Raw genomic sequence first — 22678 nt, 5'->3', positions numbered from 1 at the left:
TATCAGATTAAAAGTTTAAGCCCTATAGAGCAAACATTGCTGCAATGAATCGAAGGAAGACTGATTAAACGATAAAATGAAGCTGATGACAGCAGCTAGTTGGCTTATCTTAAAGCCTATTTCCTAGCACATGTGCTGGATTGGCTTGACTGGCTTTGACTCAGTGCATTCGCCAGCAGGGCTGTAATTTAAATCTCTATTCAACTACCTGCATGTGTCATGTTGTCAGTCATGTTGCTCTTGTCTTGAGTTGATGTAATTTAAAAGCAGCGCCCTCCTCAGGGCTGTTTACTATTGCACTGTGCAACGGTTGCTCATAGTCCGCTACTTATCATCATGGATTTTTAAGCTGTTGTTATGATATTGCTCGGCATCTACTGCTTATTGGTTGAAAAACGGAGGCTCGACAACAACATGAATCTAGAAGAGGTCACTGAATGTTGACATTGAATCCTCCCTGAATGATAATGAGGCCCATCTGACTCCCCCAATTGGAGGCAGTCTGGCACTTTGACCTGACTCTAGAGATCAGTGGCATCATTAGACCTAGGCACCCAATGCTTCATTTGTATTTTAGAAATAGCCCCAGATCAGAAGATACAGGCTATTTATATTTTTCAAATATAAGAATTGGCCTAACTATTTTAAAAAGCCTCACATAAATAATAAATAATCATCCTGTCCATACTCGCACTTGAATGAATTTACTTAGTTGTGTTCCATCCATTAATGAAAATTATTTTCTAACTCTAGTCACTATAAGCGTTTGTAAAATATTTTGTACTCGATACTGATTACTAACAACTGCTAATACTTTTCTCATCACAATTCATAATGAATCTGCAAAAAAAACAGTTTTCTTTCTTTCTTTCATTTTTTTAAAGTCTGTGTTTTTGTAGCACATGAAGGTTTTTCTTAACACATATTTTGATATCTTTTGACTGTGTATTGTGTGTTTACGGACCATGAATATTTGCATATGCCGCGTGTTTCATGGTAGGCCTGTAAATCATGTTAGCCGAGGAAAACGAGCTGTGACTGCTCATGTCCACCTCTCAGCAATCACAGAGAACAAAGGTCACCATGGCAGGTATAACTAGACAGAGAAAACATTCCTATTCGACCGGTTACCATAACAGCAGCGAGTAACACCGGGGTCAGCCCATAACACACACACACACCCACACACACAATCTCAATTAGCAGAGCAGCAGCCATTCCTCTGAATGCCAGCCTGTTTCTGTTTATGCTGCACAGTGAGAAAGAGCCCTCAGGTGACACACACACACACAGTCACACACACAGTCACAGTCACACATGTGCAGGTTCATTAGCATGCTAATTGGAGGTGAGGACAGTGTGGTGTGGAGGTGGTGCAGAGCAGCCCCAGTGTATTAATCACAGGCTCTGAGACACCAGCTGACTCCCCAACCTGGTCCCTCAGCCTCCTCACCCAGCTCCCCCCTCCCTCACCCCTACACCTCCCTCCACCCAGTCTGCCCACCTCCTACTCTCCCAGTGAAGCCGGCCTCTATGACTCCCTGCCCAGCTGGTTAAGGGAGCGCCGGTACACAAGGAACGCTGTGTTCATGCAGGTTCATTGAGGCTTAACACTGGAGTTTTTCTTTAAAAAACAAAAATCTGTGCTCTGGGTCCAGTCACTATTTACAGTGTTTTTATTTATCCGTTTTATGTATTTAATTAATCCAATTTTAATTCTATGGTTTATATGTCTCTTGGGCAGGACACTTCTCTATATGAAATCTAAATCTCATTAAGGCCATTGTCTCTTAAAATAAAGTCATACTTTCGTATCATATACTGTAGCATCCAGAGTAAATGGAAATGAAATACAGTGATAAACATGTGACATTTACTCCTTAAAATCTGGTTTGACATCAGTTTTCTTATGCTACATTCAGACGCCTTTCACAAGCTATTTCACCCTTTAAAACTTGAGCAAATTTGTTAGATTTCTTCTGAAAAACACAGGGAATAAAGGCAATGACAAACTTGGCAAGAAATTTCCCATACATTGCAAGAAATAAGTAAAAGGTAATGAAGAAAATGACCTGAAAATCACCTTTAAAATGTCCAGAAAAATATATTTCTAATCATTATAATTCTATAATAATGTTACAGAAAAAATATTGTTGTTTGGTTTTTACTTTTCTCCTTTTCTTTTCGCTTATTTTCAGGTAAAATTCTTCTAACTTTTTGCTAGTTGCTCATTGCCTTTTCCCATGTTTTTGCAAGTGATAAAACCAATTAGCTCAGGTTTCAAAGGGTTAAGGTTAGTAACAGAATAAAGTAATTCCAATTAAAATAAATTGATATTAAAATGAACCAGCAGAGTAATAGGTACAAGCTCAAGAATTTGCAAAAATAGCCAAAATCACGTAAAACATGCAATTTATTTTAAGCTGACAATTGTTTTGATCAGTTCACTTTTCACTGAAACCTGCATTCATTCATTTTAGTCACTTGCAGCACAATAAACTCCAAACACAATAACATGTTTATCTTAATAAGTTGTCATGACATGCTTTATGCCAGCCTTATATAAAAAAAACAACAACAACATTTTAAGCGATCTCACTGTCGCAGACAATTTTACAATTTCGTAATGAAATCATGAAAGTTAACCTTCAGTTGGCGTGTGCTCCCATAATCTTGACAGTTTGGTGTAAGGTCGTCATAAAACTCTGACTCTGCTGTTTCAAGTCAGTCTTTTCCTCGTCTTCACGTTCTGACAAAATATAATATGTTTATTATTTTCCATTTTTAGTCTTGGATCATGCAAATACTTAAGTTCAATGGCATGAACACTGTCAACACTGTCAACACCACTTGTTTGGTGCTCTTCAGCACCAAACAAGTGGCAACAAACCAGTTAGACATGGTGGGGGACTCCTACAATGCGCAAGAATGCAAACAAGTCTCGATTCTCTTGTACTGTGAAAGGAGGAGGAGAAGCTGGAGGATGTGTGGAGTGAAAAAGAGTCAGTATTTCATTCAACTTGTATATGATCCAACAACTGACACTTACTTTAGTGAGAAAACCTAATTTTTGAAATAGTTTGCCTCTCATTCCCATAGTCTCCTCCCGCTAATGTAGCACAGCTCAACAACAGAGACTGGTAGCGAGTTGAGGTGACAAAAATCAAAATGTAGCTTAAAGCTTGTACGCACATACAGATCATCCTTATAGATTATATTGATGCCAAACTGACAAGAACACTGTTGACATATGATGTCTGTTATCTTGTTTTTCCAGAGCTCTGTGTTTTGTGGACATGTAGGGAATTGTTATTATCTCGTATTTCGTAAAGGGAGTTTGGTTTAATATTTTCTAGCAGGAGCATGATGGGAAATAATCTTACGGAAATCTAGTTGTAGTTATGCAAATGCGACCCGGTAAGATCCGCAGTCTGCAATTAGAAATAGCTATGGTGTTTGACTAAAAACTCACATGTCAAGATGTCAGACTTTAATCTTTTAAAAGACTGAGTCTTGTCAAAGTCTTTTCACAGTCTTCAAATGTATGGTAGGCATTAGCAAACTGTCACCCTTTTCACATCCAGCAGACACAGACATACATTAGCATTCATTTGGAGTTGTGTCAACCTGATAAATTTAAGTTCAATATTTACCCTCCTTTTAGCTCTGTGTTTGGTCTCTACCAACTCCTAAGGGAAATATCTGCCTCTTTAGGTGCTAAATGCTCCACTATGCTCACCAGCTAGTTGCTGTCTTTCTGCTGTTTGGAGCTCAAAGGACCCTGTAGTGTCTCGCCGAGTCAATAAATCATATTATCATGAATGCAGGTGGAGCTTTTACTGGTATAAGAGGTGCTATATCTTTGATATTCATGCCACTGTAACTGTGCCAGGTAGCTAACAGATAAGGAGCTGATATGTGAAAAGCTCCTGTGTTATGCAGGCAGAGAGAGACAGAGAGAGAAAAAGAGCCAATGAAGCAGCCAAAAGTAACCTGCTGTTACTGTAACAAGGGACCCTGATAACACAGTAATAACAGGCTAATCGTATTTGGGTTCAGAAACCACAACATGCTAATTCAATTAGCTTAATAAGCCCCTGTAGATAAAGGGCTTGTTTCGGCAGTTGTGATTGGCTCAAGGTCCCAGGGAGGTGGTCCTCTGGGGCAGTACGTCTCAGCATCCGCCGCCTCCAGTAGAGGGGGAACTTCCGTATGCCAGTGTCCACTGTATGTGTGTGTGTCTGTGTGTGTGTGTGTGTGTTGAGGATAGTGAGAGACATGTGTGCATGTTTTTCTGTTGCTTTTTAAAGAGAGGAGTGATACAGGCCTTGCTGTCAAAAGATCAGACTTGTGGTGCTGGAAAACAAGTCTGACTCCAAGTAGAGTTACCTAAATGTTCTCCGAGATACACTTGAGTGATACACACAAGTTTCACCGACAGATTTTCCAAAGACACAAATCCCCCGCTCCCACTTCTGTAAACTGCGCATCCTCTTAAAGTCTCAACAATGAGGAAAAAGTTGCTCTTCCCTTGGAACTTTCTTTATTGTTTGTCTCCGCAAACACACAACACAATGCCGAACAAAACCATTCTTAGTCTATTGTCCCGCTGCTGTGTCTCAGTTCACTCTGAGCGTCTGTCTCAGCGCTGGGCTCTTTGTGTGGAGATGCACAGAAAGGCATGGCAGTATTGTTTCACCGGCTGAGGAGGAGAATGGAACTGTTACAGTGGAGAGAATTGGCAGCTGAGCCCAGCGAGGAGATTCTCCACACAGTATTAGGGAGAGGGATCACGACGCTCCACCGCCGCGCTGGCCCCGCTCACCCCCTCGCACACACACAAACACACACCCCAAAAGTAGACGCACAGCCTCGGCTCCCTCCCGTTCCCTGTGAAATCTGCATTCTCTCTTAACCCTTTGTTTCTCTGCAGACGAGCTAATCTGTTTACGGGTGTTTGTGAGGGCGCCTTTGTTTGCACATATGCGTGCGCACACATACATACACACACATTAATCTGCAGGCCACGAGCCAGCTGACACCAGCAGAATATAACACCAATCCCCACAGACTCCCTCCTGCACACACACACACACACACACACACACATCGTTTTTTTTTCTTCCTCCCATGTTCCCAGATGCATGTGTACGCGTGTGCATGCAACATGCGACAACATGCATATTCTACCCAGCTATAGAAAAAGCGGGGGGATGGTGCATCTGATCAGCAGTACGTAAAGCAGATAAGAGAGGAGGCAGTGTCAAATGAACAGAGGCAGTGTAGGCAGAGAGTGGATGGTGTCTGGAGGCAGAGAACTGCTGTAAACAACACAGCTCGTATTTAAAGAAGGATTTGTTCAGACGCGGAGGGCACAGCTGGATCTGTACTGTACACATCAGCAAAAAAAAAAAGACACACACACTCCCTCTCTGACTGGGCCCGTTTCTCTCCTCACACCAAGCTCGATCCCCTTCATCAAACGTCACAGCAATTTGAGAGATTAGACAGCGCGGATTAGACACCACAAGGCTGCCTCTTTTTGAAGCGTCGGATGCCTTTGTGCTCCATTCTTTCCACTTCTTTCATTTCATAAGACGATATTATATCAAGTGGTGGTAAGACTCGCACACTCACAATAACAGCGTCTCAGTCGATTCACTGACTATAGGATATGTGTGAGTAATTATGTAAGAAGTAAACACTTCTCGCCGGCTGCTTATTCCACCTTGCACTGGCACACTTGTTTATTGGTTGGCCTTACTAGATTTCCCTGCCTCTACTTCTGCTCTGATTAATGAGATACACACACACACACACACACACACACACACACACACTCACGCACACACTTACAAAGGCACGTGCTCTCAACACCAGCTCCCCTCTCACCAACTTAGCAGCGCTATTAGTAATGATTGAACCCTATCCAGTGGATGTAATATATTAGCAGGGAGATTATTCTGACGTTAAAACATGTTCCCTGTGCTGACAGCATCATCAATCACCCTCACACTGCCTGTAGAAGACTCACACACTGGACATAATTGCTTCAGCATGGGGTTGGGGAGAAGGAAGGAGGGAAGGAGGGAGAGAGAGAGGGAGGGTGAGGAGAAGGAGAGTGTGTGAGATTTAGTGTGAGTGTTTGTATTTGCATGTTGGCCAAACAGGCAAGTGCAGCTCTGAGAAGAAAGGACAACGCATGGCCTAAGCTGGCATGTGAGGATCCAGATTAGTCTAAAATGAGCTTTAATCTGTGTCATTGCTCAGGAAGAATGACTCCAACGATTAATTTCCGATAACTTCAGTAAATGGGACTAAATGCTCTATTACTGGCTGCCTCTTGAGGATGATTCCTATTCAGGTGGATAGAGCTTCTTTTCTTTGCTTTTTCATCTAATCTCTGTTTCAGACGTGGTGGAAAACATATTCAGATCATTTTTTATGAAAGCAGCAATACAGCAGTGCACCATTATAAGAAAAAGTCCTGCATACAATATGTTACTTAAGTAAAAGTACCTGTTATTAGAAGAAACGATAATACCATAATAAGTAGTGATGTCCTGATTAAGTTCTTTTGGCCCACGACCTGATTAATTTAATATTGAGTATCTGCTGATACTGAATCTCGATCTGGTATTCACCTGGATAATACAGCTGCACAGTGCAAACTTAAAAACGTTAAAGTTGTTAAAATCAATGCAGTGTATATGCTTGACACTTTAATAGCTCTGCAGTGCAATACAAAAAAAATGTCTGCATCTAAACAGTGTCTAAGTTTTTCTCAAATTTTATTTTTACAAAATAACTAAGTGAACAAACTAAAAATATTTTCATATGGCTCTTATCAAAATTCCACTTGCTGCAGCATTTAAAACCCAATAAACAAAGTAAACTAATGTGTCTTCAGAAATAGCTCTCAGATCCACTTAGTGTAGCATTGTAATAAAAGTACACAACACTACAAGTAAATACAAATAATTCCACTTCAAAGCAGTGTTTTAGCATACATTTAACAGTCACAACAAATAAATCAGCACAATTCCACTTATTACAGCATTTTAGTAAAACTAGTTCACTAAAAATGAACAACAGAAATTCAGTTCCACTTAAAGTGGTGTAGCAGCTTAATTTGAACATGAAGAAAAATCAGTCTCTACTTATCGGAGTTGCAGCAGCACAGTAAAACCTGAATATCTGCCGCAAATTTTGCTCTCCGTTTACGACACTGGTGTGACAGCGGACATAAACTATGGATCGGGCAGGGTGTGGGCTCAAAATACTCAGTTCAATAATAATAATGATAATAGTGATAATAATGATAATAACGATAATAATGATAATGATGATGATGATGTAATAATAATCAGCAAAATGTATTTAAAGCAGCATTAATGTTTTTTTTGCCACAGCAACTGACAAAATTGTTGTAAACGCACTATGGAGGGCTTTTCCTTAAAAAGTTCTAAAAAGTTACGCTCACACAAGCAATTTCTCTCAATCATAACTTATGATTCACTTACTTATTTTCATCATATTTTGCTGTCTTTTCGGATATTTATGAATGTGTAGCCCCCAGCTGCTAACAGCACACAGGTGAGGTCAGGACTTCATACAGTGGTAGTGATCAGGTAGTAGCAGCACACATCCAAGAGGAAGCTACAAAAATTGCAGAGACTGTGACAAAAAAAGCAACGCAAGTACAGCGAGACATCAGGCTGAGCCCACATAGCTCGTTCAAAACGAGTGAATCTGGGGTCGGCTGTCTTGGCGAGCACAAAATTGGATTAAGAATGACATGAAGTTGGCCTGTTTTCTGTCGGAGAGCTAGGTGCTGGCGGTTATTTACTAGCTTGCTCAAGTATCGGCTTTTCTATCACGTCAGATGTAATGTTCTAATAGTACAGCAGCTTGCAGTGTACCCACAAGCAGTACAATCAGGAACTGACAATTCCTGCATATTATAACTGTAAAGTTGTTAAGGCTGCCTGTGGCTGCTGGAAACTACTCTGGTGAGAGCCGTGAGAGTGAACAGAACAGTAGTGTTGTCGGCCCGTTGTAGACACTGAAACACTTCATAGAAATGAGAGGGGCTGCAGATTTGGGTGACAATTCTCTGTGGGTTCATCACAAGTGACAGCTTTGACATTACATATGATTATTTTTCCCATTAGTAAAATGAAAATGTTATAGAAAAGAGTTAAAGAAAACCAATGTCCAGTGACTATGGTTTGCCTTGATTTTTGGCCATTTTTTGTAGTTACACAATGTTTGCTGGAAATTTTAAATTTCTGTGTTATATTTTTTTTTTAAATAACAGTGTGAAATACAAATGGGCTGGAGTTGGCAAACCTCCTGACAGGCCAACAAGGACATTTACTTTTTTAATTTTTATTTTTTAAACTTTCCTCTTTTGTTTGGTTGTGTTTTTTGTTTGTTGTTGTGTCTGTTGCATATTTTTCAAATAATCTTTGAGTACTTTTTAGTAAATTCTCACTAATTTCTGTGTCATTTCTACCTAACTGAACTGTATTTCTTTCAAAAACATGGGAAAATAGGCAATGAGCAATGGAAAAAGAAACGAAATCAGTAAACAAGTATCAGAAAATTACCTGACAACTAGTTTTAAAAACTTTTTTTTAAAGACAGAATTGATCTGAAAACAGTTAATTAAAAAATACAATAATTCCCTAACAACCTTTTAATGTGTAATTATGATAAATGGAAATATAGTTTTTCCTTAGCTTTTTTTTCTTAAAATTAACTACTTGTGAAAGGCATCTGAAAGCAGCACAAGGAAAGCGTTATCGCTCCAGGTTTCAAAGGGTTAAACAAAGGCAGCGTTTTTGATTATTTATGTTAACTCCACTTAAGGGGAGTACCTGTTTCTACAGCAGCTGCTTGTTGTAGGTGACTTTCATGGCGTACAGGTGGACAGAACTTTATTTCCTTTCTCATTGTTTCCAGCATGTTTCCAACCCTGCTGTTAAGCTTTGCTCTCACCTGCCCGAGACATTACTTTTTCATCACGAACCCACAGGATTTGCATGCTGCTCACAGGAAGCTGTAGCTGTAAAAAAAAAAAAAAAGAACACCATGGTGCTGGCGAAGCCCACCTTTGTATTTCTGTCATCTGATATAATCCATGCGATTCCATGCTGCTTCTCCTCCTTCTATAGCTGCAACCATCTCTCTCTCTCTCTCTGTAATGTGATCCAGTGATTAGTATTCTGCTCAGGCGTTAGGATGGAAAGCAGAGTGGCTGCCGAGAGGTGTCCTGAATCACATCACTCATATTCCACTGAGTGTGTGTGTGTGTGTGTGTGTGTGTGTGTGTGTGTGTGTCAAAGAGTGAGAGTGAGAGAGTGAACCAAATCAATCTTATATCACAGACCGGCCACTAAGTGTTGCGTGTGTAAGCGTCACTCTGCGTTGTTTAAACACACATTTACCATCTAACTGAGCTTCTGCACTGCCATTTGTCAGTTTCCCCCCTACAGTACATGGCGTGTATGTGTGTGCATGTGTTGCGTTTGTGTGCGTGCGTTAGCGCACATGCCAAGGTCAACCGCACCTCATCTCTCCTGCCTGGTAAAATGCAGTCAGTCCTTTCACATGCTGAATGTAACGCAGATGAAATCCATCCTTTGTCATTTGTTTAGCTTGCGTAATATGGAAAGTTATACATGTGCGATATATGTTTCTCTCATCTGATAAGCTATAATATTTTCTTAAAACGTATGTGTGTGTGCTACCCAGTAATCGGACAATCTGTAGACTGAATTTATTGTGTGTAAACATAAATAATCTGGTGTGGTATTTAGGAGAGTTACAGCTAAACAGTATTGTTTTATCGTCACCGTTAATACGCTGTTAAATACAGAAATTAGACATAAAATGTTTTATAGCCTTTAAACAACAGTGTGAAATACAAATGGGCTGGAGTTGGCAAACCTCCTGACAGGCCAACAAGGACATAAATTAAACCTTCAACCCAACTCCTCTGCCTCTGCATGTAGTTATTTTTGAGGGTTGAGAATACGCTCACACCACATAAACTGTGCCAAGGCCGCACCCAGTCGTATTTGTATGCATTACCTTCAGTTCAAACCCACACTGTGTAGCCTACTACTAGGAAACTACATGTTTTTTCCATTCGTTTTAAATTATTAAAAAAAAACAACACAGAAATTTAAAATTTCCACCAAAACATTGTGTAACTACAAAAAAGGGCCAAAAATCAGGGCAAACCATCGTCTTTGGACTTAGGTTTTGTATTTTGTAAACTGTGGTAGTGTCACACTCACTACACGCACATAAAGCAGCAAAATAGAGAGCCAAAGCAGGAAGAATTTGTTTATGTGAAGCTAGCTAATGAGATAGCTGCGGCTAAAAGCTAAAACTAAACTTACCTCCTGATTTTTTTTCTGTAACCTGTAAATGAAAAATATCAACCGTGACAAACATGCTGTCAGTTTTTTTACTGGGGCAATAGCTAAATCCAATCATGATGCAGAATGAAAACTAACTTAATGTCCTGCTAAATGTCTTGTTAAGCAGAGTAATATTAGCCTAACTGCTATGACAGCTTTGACAGTACTGGAATTCATACAGTATGGTGTGGACTGGATACATTTAAATCATATATTTAAACCTATGAAAATATAAGTGAATGTATTAAGTGCAATATTTGCATTTTTAAGGTATTTTTTAGGTAATATGGGAATAAGTGTTATAAATAATAATATATAATAAATTTCTTTAAAAGGCATAGAATGGAGGTATAGGTCTATTTGTCAGTTTGCTTTTCACCTTTTAACTTTAGCAGCTTTTTCTCTTCTTTTTCTTTTTCTTTAGAAGGAGGCTGTAGCTCAGGATAGCAGGTTGTCATTTAATCGCAAAAATCGCTGGTTTGATCTCCGGCTCCTCTGCCCGTGTGTCAAAGTGTCATTGAGCAAGACGCTGAACCCACAGTTAGTCCTCATGGGCAGGCTTGCACTTTGCATGGCAGCTCAGAGTATGATCGTGTGTGTGAATGAGATTTGTCCTGTGAGGTAGAAAGGTGCTTTATAAATGCAGCCCATTCTTAAAATTCTGCTTCATTGTATAGTTAATTGCACTCTGTAAGGGCAAATTACATTGTGTACCATACAAACATAATTAACTACAAAACTCCTTAGCCATTTGGCCTCCAAAATCACACAGTTGCAAAATATGTCCTATCTCTCAGACTTACAGTATTAAGTTAGCTATGATCTGCAACCATTACGACCCGTTTGGTAAATTAGTTTGTGTTATTGATGCTATGTTCTAGTAACACAACATGTCTTCCTCCTTTTTAAATCGCACGTCTGTTATCTGATTATGTTTTCTTACAGTAAATGGACTTACGCAGATTTCCATTAACATTTCCTGACAGTGTGTAGCATAACGACACTGCGCTGCCAAACTCTGCCTTATGTGAACAAAAACAAAAAGAAATTTCATTACTGTATATATTTCTAGAAACGCCCCCACACTGTGAAGATATTAACATGACAAATATTACAAATGGTAACTTCCATACGAGGCACGCTCTACTAAAAGCTTAAGAGACTAGAGAGATGCTGTGTACAGGTACACAGAGGGATAAAAAAGAAAGTGTGTGTGTGCTGTGATTGGGTGTGTGGCTGGGGGTTGAGGGAGGAAGACGGAGTGTGTGTGTGCATGCATTAAAATAGGGGATTTTCTTGTCAGAGTAGCAGGGTTGGGGATTAGTTTAGGATCTGACTGAGACAGAGGAGAGGAGGGCTTGCCACATAAAGAGATGACTGGGCAAATATGGGCACATACATCAATATCAGCGTCGAGCACATTATAGCGCCGTGCAGCAGGGCGAAACACATACTGTAGACAGCCGTGGAGATTTTCTTTGTTTATGCATGACTGGAGAGAAGGAAATTAATATCAGTGAATTGAATCCGCTCCTATGGAAGATCTCTATGCCTCCCCAAACCTCAGACTTGCACGCCAAAATAGATGCAAGTGACACACACACAAACGCACGCACACACACCCTGCTGAAAGACAGGCACTAAAATAACCTCTGTTCCAGCTGGTGGACTGCTGAGGCTCCTGCTGGGCTGTTTTAATGGGGAAAATTAGCCAAGCAGAAAGGTGGATCCTGTTTGTTATGCTCCACTGTCCCCCTTCCACGCAGTCGGCCAAGGAGGCATCCTCTGTTGTCCTCTCTCTCTCTCTCTCTGTCTCTCTGAGCTCTCTTGACATTGTGTATCTCCACCAGCTGCTGCTGCCTTCATACATCCCTCTTCTCCTGCCTCCATACTCTGCCAGGCACAGATACATACAGGACGTATATCACACACACACACACACACACACACACACCAGCAGCAGCAGCAGCAACAGCAGAGTAATCTCAAATATGCTGTGCCCAAATCAAGGAACTTGCCAAAGGATTTATCTTTTATTATTTCCACCCGTGTCACTGTCATCGTCTCATTTACCTCAACCTGCTCTGGCAAGTGCGCTCTCCAGTGATCGTGCCACTCGCATGCCAAAACAAAAGTGAGAAAAGGAGAGGAGAAACAAAAAAAAAAGGTGCAAACAAATGAGAGGTTTGCATGATAGGGGCGTCGGAATGAGAGAAATGAGAGTGAGAGGTGAGAGAGTGAAGGATGAGAGGAGGATATGCAGAGGGGTGAAAAGCTTCTTTGTTCTGGATGCCCTTGAGACAGCTGACATCGCCACAATAAGACCTTCTTTCAGAGGGAAAGAGAGAGGGAGTCAGAGCAGGAGGGAGAACAGAGAGGGAGTAGGATTCAGTACTTTTGGCATGCTGAACTGGTAGTAGTAGTAGTAGTGATAGTAGAAGTGTCACTTTCAGTGTGTGTGTGGGTTTTCTTAAAGGAATTGCTGGTTTCGTATATCAGTCCTGTCTGGTACAATGATAACATGCAACTAAGTTAGCGTGCATGTGCAGCGTCCTGTTTTTAAAGGAAAATGACATTAACTTGGCTCTTATTTCTTTAGTTTTAACCATCGTTTTGATCAGTTTTGATAAAACTGCACTCACCAGAGTAATTTCTGAGAGTTGTGGCAACACTAAAAAGAAGTGACGGGACCAAACCCACGAGCAGTCAGACATCACACAGATTTTAAACACACCTCCAGAGCTCGCATTAGACATGGAGTATGTAACTTTACTGTCTTCATCTGTTAGGGTCATTTAGACATATGTGTCCATTACATCAATGCTTGCTATGGCTTTATTTGGACCATTGGTCTTCAACAGAGGGTCCTCAGAGTTACTACAGGAGGACAGACAAAGTGTTTTTTGATAGTAATATAGTTCCATTATATTGGATAGAAGTCAGACATCTCTACAGCCGATATCTTCAACAGGCGACATCTCACAACTAAACAGTCTATATTTATAAGCAGCACAAGTAAGAGGAAAAATATGTTGACTTTGGGCTGAACAGTCCCTTGAAAAGTGTATATGAACCGATGACTTACTGAAAACATTTCTCGCGATGAGGTGTGTGTGCCTGAAAGGGGCTAAAGTTAGCCCAACTCATTTGGAGGGAAACAAAGGCAAAGGATGAAATTATAACTCAAACTGTCAGTTTCTAAACATCCATCACAGGCCAACCTCCCTGTTCACCATAGCCCTACCATACTTGTGCAGGTGTGTGTCCACATTTTTCTTATGCGATGAGGGAATATTAGAATAAAAAGTAGTTATGATAATCTGGATAAACGTTTAGCATGTTTATTGTCTGACTGCTGGTCTTTCTCACCCAACTGACTTGCTGCATTCGCAAAAATCAGCTTTTAGTTCAAATTGACGGCCAAAACTATGAAAATAAACCCCATTTGTAATAAATCTGAATTTTCCTTTAAACACAACTTGTGCAAATCCATCTGGGTTTTGAGTATTTTCTCTACACTTAACCCCCTTAGCAGAAATACAGAGGGAGTTTAGAGAGATTAAATTTATATTTTCTTTCCTGCAGAAAAAAAAGCCTTTCTCTGTGAGAAGCACCACCATAACTGAGATGTTTCGAGTTTTTACTGCAATTCTGTCCAACTACTGAGTTGCTGCTCAGCTTCTGTCACATCCTGTATCACACACACACACACACACACACACACACACGTACACACACCACACACACATACACACACAAACACACTTCAGAAATCTGAGAGTGTGTTAGACCTCTCTTCCTCCTCACCCAGAGTTCCTGGCCCCAGGGGGTGGAGGGTCTCTTCACCCGTCTCACACATCCAACCCAAACACACAGCAACCCATCGACACACACGCATGCACGAACACACACACACTGGCAGCAGACCACATCAGAGGGGGTCCATTCCTCCCCAAGTCCACAGGTCTCTAGATAAACATATTATTCTGGATTAGATGTTTCCCATATTTGTTATTCTTCCCTTCGAGACTCCAGGTGGAATTGGTATGAAACCAAAAATCATATGTACATTCCTTTGAATGAAAGAGCGGGCCGAGGGGAGCGCGCCGAAATGGGAACGAGAATTCCCTTTCGGAGCGAAACTTGTAACAACATTTGTGCAGATTCTTCGATTGCCCCAGATTTCACGTTACGCGCCTAACAAAGGCTGCGCTGTGTTGTCGAGAAAGTGGTCGTTTCCCCATGCAAATCTGACCGCACCACCGCTACCCAGAATTCTCTCTGAAACCAGGAAGTGTGTGTGCTCTGCGGAGGTCCACCACTGGCTCTGAATCAGATCCAATTGGTTCAAGAGATCCTCACAGGGATGCTGCAGTGTGAGAGTGATGTATCCGTTTGAATGGAGATAGGAAGTGACAGCTGAGCAGCAGCTTCAGCCACGGCGAGGCCTGAATCGCAGACTTCAGAGGCCGAAGGTGACGACGGCAGAGTCCTGCTCAATTATGCAATTATGTCCAAATTACTGCCAGAGCTTCTTACCCTATCAGAGCCGGGGTTATAGCCTTGAGCAAGCCAATGGCTGAGGTGTTGATGTGTGCTGAGAGATCACATTCTGCTCACCTACACTGTAAAATCTGACAAGTTGATCTTACTTTAAAAAAGTATAGGAGACTAAATACCTTGAAAATAGTGACAAAACATAACTATTCTTATGTTTTCTTTGTATCAGGGTTGCTGTGGATCCTTAAAAAGTCTTAAAAGGCATTAAATTCATTCATCTAAAAATAAGGCCTTTATTGGTATAAAAATGTCTTAAATCAGTCTTTCAAAAGTCTTAAACATGCTGTGACATTGTGAGAAGTATTTTATTTATCATTTCTTTCTGAAATTGCATTGTGGAATCTCAAAATAATTGGTAATATCCCATATTTAAATCATTTTCCAAATTTAACGTTGGTCAGATCAGGATAGAATAACCGGAAACACTCATAAACATTTACCACAATGATTAAATAAAAAACTCTTTCTCAGGCAAACCAAACAGATCCTTCAATTACATAATGTGCCCTTTGTTTTCCAGGGGTTCCACTCTAGAAAGTTTTAAACAAGTTTCAGCATTTAAAGTAGATCATATAACTTTTGACTAACAAGTAATGTTTTATGTTGAAGTAAACATTTGGGTTAAGTTGTACCCAATAAATTATTGATGTCAGTTATGTTTTTCCCCTCAGTTGTAGTTATTGTGAAATTGGTCTTAAATTTTACTTTGGCAATAAAAACTCTTAAAATGTCTTAAATCTAACTCACCTTAAGCTGTATGAACCTTGTTTTATCTATTTGTTAGGTTTACTGAAATTTTTGTATTTACTTAATTTTGGGAAGTCAACTCAAGTGGAAATAACTTGTTCGTAATAAGAAATAATTAGATAAGATAATCAAATTAATCAAACCAAGTTAGTCTGACTGTTGTATTAACTCAGTAGTATTTTGGGAACTGATTGAGTTTGTTCCATAAAGTAAGCACAGCAGAGAACTATAAGTTCATAGGATTATTCTCATTTCAACAAAATGCCATTCTTAGCATCTTAAGACAAGACCAGTGTTTGTGGAATCAAACGAAATTATACAATCAAAACAAATCCACTTTTAAGCCTTAAAAAAAAACCAACTACAAATATTCAAACTAAATCTTTCTCTTTGACTAAAAAATTCCATCAAGCTTATATATCACGCACACGCCTGTAAATCCTCCACATGCAACCTCATTTTGTTTTTGACACCAAATACATAAAACTGTTCATTTAAGTCTGACTGTCTTGGACGACTTAAAAACTTAAGTTAATTTCATTATTTTTCAGTTGCAACAACTTCACAAAATTGAGTAAATATGACTAAAATTTTAGCAAACTTCACAATTGAATATCAAATAAACATACATCTAAATTAATAGTTATATTTACTTATGTTCTATCAAGGCAATAGGTTTCCTTTATTTAAAAAAAAAAGTAAGATCAGTTTGTGAGTTTACAGTGTACAGTAGTAGCCAGTGGCCATGGGAATATTAACTGAGCCATAATCACAGACGGATGGATGGGTGGATGGAGCCACTTGTAGCAGCAGAACTATAATAATTATAGTCTCATCTATCAGCCACCTACTAAAAAATAACAGCTTTCTCCATTTTCAGGGTTAGGGTTGATCTGGATGCTAACCCCAACCAAGGAGATACCTTTCATTTACATTCTCCATTCAGATAATTGCATTCGACACACCATCCTATCACAAATATGTCAGGAGATCATGCATGATCTGATGCTCTTGAATGATCTCTGCATCAAACGTTTTCTCCCTGCATATTAATGTGAACAACAGAAGCACACAATAGGCTGAAACCCTCGTATCAGCGCGTTGGTTGCTTCCTGTCGTGTTTATTTTTGTAAACTGCACAGCCCCAACTTTGCGCAGCGGTGGGACGTGTGTTGTGGACAGAGGGTTTTCACTGCAGTGTGTTTGATGTCTCTCTCTTTCTCTCTCTCTGGACCCTGGAGACATTCCTCATGCATAATCGCTGTGTGTCTTTCTGATCTGCGTCTATCTGCTGCTGGTGGAGGTTAATGCACAGAGCTGCACGTACACAGAAACACACAGAAATTAAGAGGCGAGCAAAAACGCAACAATCTTATCCCCTCACAAATAGCTAAGAATAAGGCAAACAAAGGCAGAAAGGAGTTTTGTAACGTTTATTGAAGTGATATAAGACCCAATGCAGCTCTTCAGGCTCCTCTCATCCTCTCACATATGTCATTTAGCACCGTGCCGCACTAAACAACTCAATTGAATGTGGTGTTTTAAACACAGTTGCACAGCGCTCAGCTTAATAAAACCCATCTACTGCTGTAATTCATCATCCTTTACCATACATTAAAGAGGGAAATCAGGGGAAGTGATGGGATTGGAGGGAGCTCCTGTATGGCTCAGTATTCTGGTGAGGACTCTCTAACTGTAGAGCAGAGGGGGCAAAGGGGTCACGAGGTGTGTGCGCATGTGTCTGTGTGTTAGTGTGTGTGTGTGTGTGTGTGTGTGTTTGAGAAGGAGAGACGGCAGCATCACCAGTCCTCCAGGGCTCAGCAGGCTAATTAATAATGAATCCCAGAGAGTCTGTGTTTGAAATGCAGATGTGCAACTGCCGGCTCCGCCTGCTCCTTCAGAGGGACCTGTGTGTGTGTGTGTGTGTGTGTGTGTGTGTGTGTGTGTGTGTGTGTGTGTGTGTGTGTGTGTGTGTGTGGGTGTGTGTGTGTGTGTGTGTGGTGGTGGTGGTGGTGGTGGTGGTGGGGGGGTTAGGCAACAGGGGAAAGTATGTTGGTTGGTTATTTAACCGTGGCAGTGAACTTGCTGATATTCCACATAAAACTCATCCATCGATGTTTGAGCAAAAGAGAGGACTTTTCAGCACAGAAGTTGTCATAACAAGTTCATCCTGTGTCCTTTCTCGTCCTCGTTGGTGCCAGCGGAGGCCTTGACCCTCACGAGCTCTTCTCTCGGCACAGAGGAGGAGAAGAAGGAGTTGGATGTGGAAGAGGAGGCTGGAGAGGGCTGAAGAGCATACATTACATTTCTATAGACTCTGCTCTCCATCAGTGCTCTCTATATAGGAACTGTGTGTGTGTGTGTGTGTGTGTGTGTGAATGTGTGTGCTGGGGCAGTTTGAAGTTTAACAGATTGTAATGTTACGTAGAGTCTGACCAACCTTGGCTCCCTCGCTGACCCAGGAACAATATATACAAGCCTCTTCCGCAAACAGCACCTGTAACACACACACACACACACACACACACACACACACACATACACACACACACACACAGGTGAATAATCTCTTTGACAAACATTCGCTTTGTTTGAGGGGAAGGCAAGAGGGACAAACAGTTTCAATTTTGCTCAGGTGTTTGAAATTCTGGCAGATAATAAAAAAAATATATATATTGCAACGCGCTGCTTTTGTGCACGTGACTGTTTGTTCTCCGCACGACATTTTCACGAGCTGGGAGCCTCTCTGACCTCAGGCCTGTGTGTTGTTGTGACTTGAATTCATTTTCTAATTAACTAGAAACCCCCCAAAATAATTTTACGCTGGAATTTGCATCAGAGTTGAAATGCTAATATCCAGACGTGAGACATTTAATTGAAGCCTCACACATCGCACTTCATGTCTTTCAATCGGTCCAGGAAATTAAATTATTTGGATTTCGAGGCAACTTTGAAATTAGGAAATAACTTTATCTGATAAAGAAAAAAACAGGGTGTTTAAAGTTTATCTTGTCATAGCGGTCAAAAAAATGGCAATAGCATATCATATTTTTATTCATTTCTCTCATGGATGTGCTGTACAAACATGACGTTTGTTGTATTCTTTTGTTTATTTATTTTCTAATTAATATGATCCTTAAGCTATGACTGAAACATGTCATTATTACAGAATGGTGTCAGATCATTACGAGAGCACCGTTTGGGCCAAAAAAGTACAATAGAGCCTAATCCCATTATTATTATTATTGTTGTTGTTATTATTATTTATTTGAATGTCTAGTTAAATATTTTTCCACACGAGTTCAGGTGTATTTTTAACATTTCTATCTTCAAGTAAAAACTATACACCTATCTGATAATCGGAACCAGGAAAAGCCCTGTTATTGCCTCTTTCCCGCGGTGATAATAAGTGAGAGAAAAAAGATTGCGCATGTTTTGAGACGCAAAATTAAGTCGTATTAATTTGGCTTGAACAGCGTAAAAATCTCCTCGATCCCACATTTTGCATGCTGTAATCATATGTTTATTAAATGCAAATTTCAATGTTCTAAATTATTTTTTTCTCGCGATGTTTCTTGAAAACTTACAATTTCAACAAAAATCGGCAGGCTACTTTAAAATGTAACTCGTGGACAACGCGGGAACAAAAAGGACATTATTTAGATATTCATGTTATTCCATGTAAAATGGGATTTTAAAAACTCGAGGACATTAGACTTGCTGAAAATCATAAACACCTCAATTAAAAAAAAACCAAAACAAAAAACAACTTTTATGTAGAACCAAACACACATAATCTCTTTCTCTCTCTCTCTCTCTCTCTCACACACACACACGCACACAACCCCTGAACCAGGGTGTCTCACTGCAGACCAAACAAACGCACCGGGCCTCATGCATTATGAATGTACATTTACACTTTGTGTGCTCTCGTGGGATGAGCTTCAGTTTCATATACATTCACTCATTGGTGTGTCCAATGTATTTCTTCCACCTCCTCACTCACGCCTGCTGGACACGCACACACACACACACACACACACACACACACACACACACACGCACACACATACGCACGCACACACGCAGGCAGAGGTGAGCTGTTTCCCAGACTGACAGGTGGACATGCAGGACAGCATGCACTTTTCTATCACAAACAGCTCAAACAGACGTTTTTGTTTCAAGTTGCTGATGAAAACAAACGGCTTGTCAGCGACATGATGTGAGATTAGTTTCGGGTTTGCTTTTGAAGGGCCGTCTTGTCTAAACACGGTGTCACTGTCCTTTATTAGCGACGTCACGGGTTAATGGGAATATCGATTTTACTGTCTGGGAGCGCTTGTGTGGAGTGTGTGTATGTGTGTGTGTCGCAGTGTCATGACAGGATGAGAGGACAACTAAACTCAGAGGTGAAACTAAAGCCTTTATAAAACTAAAACTATTAATCTAAAGCCTTTATTAAACCAAATACTATTCAGCTAAAGCCTTTATTAAACCAAAAACTATTCAACTAAAGCCTTTATTTTTTTAGCCATTATTTCAACTGTTTTGCAAAAATCAAACCAACAGTAACATTGGTTTCACATCACATTGTCCTGTTTTCTTCTCCTTTTTATTATCTTCTACAGTATATTTCCCACATAAATAATTATGGACAAAGACAGATTGATATGTTTCAGTTGTAAAATCCTTAACTGGAGGCCATAGCTGGCATGCAGCAGCAGAGATTTAGGCTTCATGGGGAAAGTTTTCAAAGGTCATGACACCAAGTGACAGGTTCCGCCCTGAGGCCCAGCCTGTCTCAATAGCAGACTAAAACTGATTTATCTATAGACTGCAGCCTGCTGCACTCAACTGGAGAGGCAAGGACACAGAGTCTAATGAAATAGAAAAAATAAATTAATTAATTTTTCTTAGAATTTCTAAATTTAAAAAAAGACATCCAATTACTCTAAGCTGCACATTTTAGACTTTCATGTGAGAAAAAGCTCCTAATATATATATATATATATATTTACAATTTTAAAAAGGAAAAACATATACCTATAAAAAACAACAAAACTGTATCACTTATGAATTATTAGAGTGAGAAAAAAATGGCCTGTTTTAAATGACAAAAATTGAGAAAAACAGCCACACTAAACCTCCATAAAAAATTATGTATTTTTTGTCCATAGTCTGTTCTTTAACCTTTGGCAACATGAGTTATCTCTTCTAAAATCAATATTTTTCCAAATGTAATGAGCACAGATATTTCTGATTTGTTCATGTCCCTGAACGTGCAACCAGGAAGTCATTACAAAATAAAGTTTTTGTTTTGTTTTTTTGGATTTGAATAACAATTAATCGAGCATATATTTTTGTGTGTGTGTGTTTATTTTTTCTAGTGTCATTCGAGTGAATTTGAAGGCCAATTTAATGATACAATAATGTTTTAGATGGAAAAGCATTAATGGGCTTAGATTTTTTTCCTTACAATTTGATATATTCCTTTTATTTGCTTCGTTTAAATAAACTATATAGTCAACAAATCTTTTCTTTTATTTACTCCACTGCCATACAGCAAATAATCAGTCAGAAGATAATAAGCACAAGATTTACCCAAAGCCGCCAAATAAACACAAACACGCAGCTAAACAAACGCGACAAACAACCCCAAACTGCCATTTTATCAAGACAAAATTAAAGAAATTATGACTCATTAGTTTGTGTTATTTCGCAGTAAAGTGCACCTCGGAGGAGAGAGAGAGAGAGAGAGAGAGAGGGGAGCTGCAGTGCTGCATGGTGTAAGTGTAGCAGGGCTGGCTCGGGTTATCTGTGAATGGGCTCTTTATTGGAGGCGCGGAGCGGGGATTTGCCTTTTATTCGCCTCGCTATGGAAACGCGCTCGACGGCTGAAAAATGTTGATGTGAATAAAAGGAATCAGCACAAGGAGCGTTTCTAGAGAAGCATCTGTTACACTTAGAAACTTAGACTATCGAGAGCAATACAACCCCCTCTCCAAGTCCTCCTGTCTGCTTTATGCTCCCCAATAAACGCACACATTTTTGTTAAAATATATATATAAGATGTATTTATTTATTTGCGATTCTGCTCGCTGAAAGCAAGTATTGAAACCTTCAATTGTGATAAAAATGGCAGGTTTAAATTACTGAAATTACTTTATATGATACATTTTCTTTCTAAATTCCTTCAAAATCAGTGCGCTTTGGCGTGTCATTCAATATGACACGTGTGAAAATACACGAATTGCACTGAAATACCACTGATAACCTTGTGCTAGAATTGTACTAATTGTTTTGCATTTCATTCTGCATAATTGCACTCCATAACGACTCAAAAGATTCTCCAAACTAGGCCACTCGAACAACCCCTTCACATCAAATATTCAGTCACTTTAATGAAGTTTCAAAGAGTAAACTCCATTAAGAATTTACGCGCAACGCCACTCTGGAAATTAGACAACAAACAAATACATGTGCTGAATTATTTCCCATCAATCCACAGTCCTACACAACAACACGAGGCTACACACTGTCCTGTCATCACTCTGCCCTCATTGCCGCTGTCTGTCATTCCTCCGGTTACCGAGGCCCCCGTCCACCCTCTAAACGGCCCCGTCCACCACACATCCACCCCGCGGTCAGCTCACCTGCTCCGGCCCTCCTCTCGCTGTCTCTGCCTCCACCAGCAGCTCCTCGGCTCAGCGCTCTTTAATGACTTTCTGGTGGCTGCAGCCTTCTTTTATTTCTCCTAAATGTATGAAAATGTATGCAAATTTAAATCAAGCTTAACCTGGGAGCTCGAGCAATATATTTAATGGAATTTCAAACCAACAAGGAGATCCGGACTTAGCCATCTAATGGCAAATATAATTACGCAACTAGGTTAGTTCTCAGTTATTCAGATGGATCTTTTTTTTCAGCTCTGAGAGGAC

At 40.0% G+C, this 22678-nt stretch overlaps 2 long non-coding RNA genes across 2 annotated transcripts in view; one reads left to right on the top strand and one right to left on the bottom strand.

Moving 5' to 3' along the window:
* The window catches only part of LOC148188962 (uncharacterized), a 25060-nt gene extending 6989 nt beyond the window's left edge, over positions 1-18071 (top strand). Inside the window, exon 3 of the long non-coding RNA XR_015777144.1 lies at positions 17942-18071. This is a non-coding gene — a long non-coding RNA (uncharacterized LOC148188962). The remainder of the gene's footprint in view (positions 1-17941) is intronic.
* LOC148188961 (uncharacterized) lies at positions 17723-22678 on the bottom strand. Its single transcript, XR_015777143.1, has 3 exons — positions 22394-22678; positions 18181-18237; positions 17723-18026 (listed from the first exon to the last, which is right to left on the bottom strand). It is a non-coding gene; the product is annotated as an uncharacterized LOC148188961 (long non-coding RNA).

Source organism: Plectropomus leopardus, chromosome 8 (assembly GCF_026936395.1).
Source record: "Plectropomus leopardus strain MGB_pleo_1.0 chromosome 8, ASM2693639v1, whole genome shotgun sequence".
Lineage (NCBI taxonomy): Eukaryota > Metazoa > Chordata > Actinopteri > Perciformes > Serranidae > Plectropomus > Plectropomus leopardus.
Note: the sequence above shows the minus strand (reverse complement) of the source record. Positions and strands in the feature narration are given on the sequence as shown.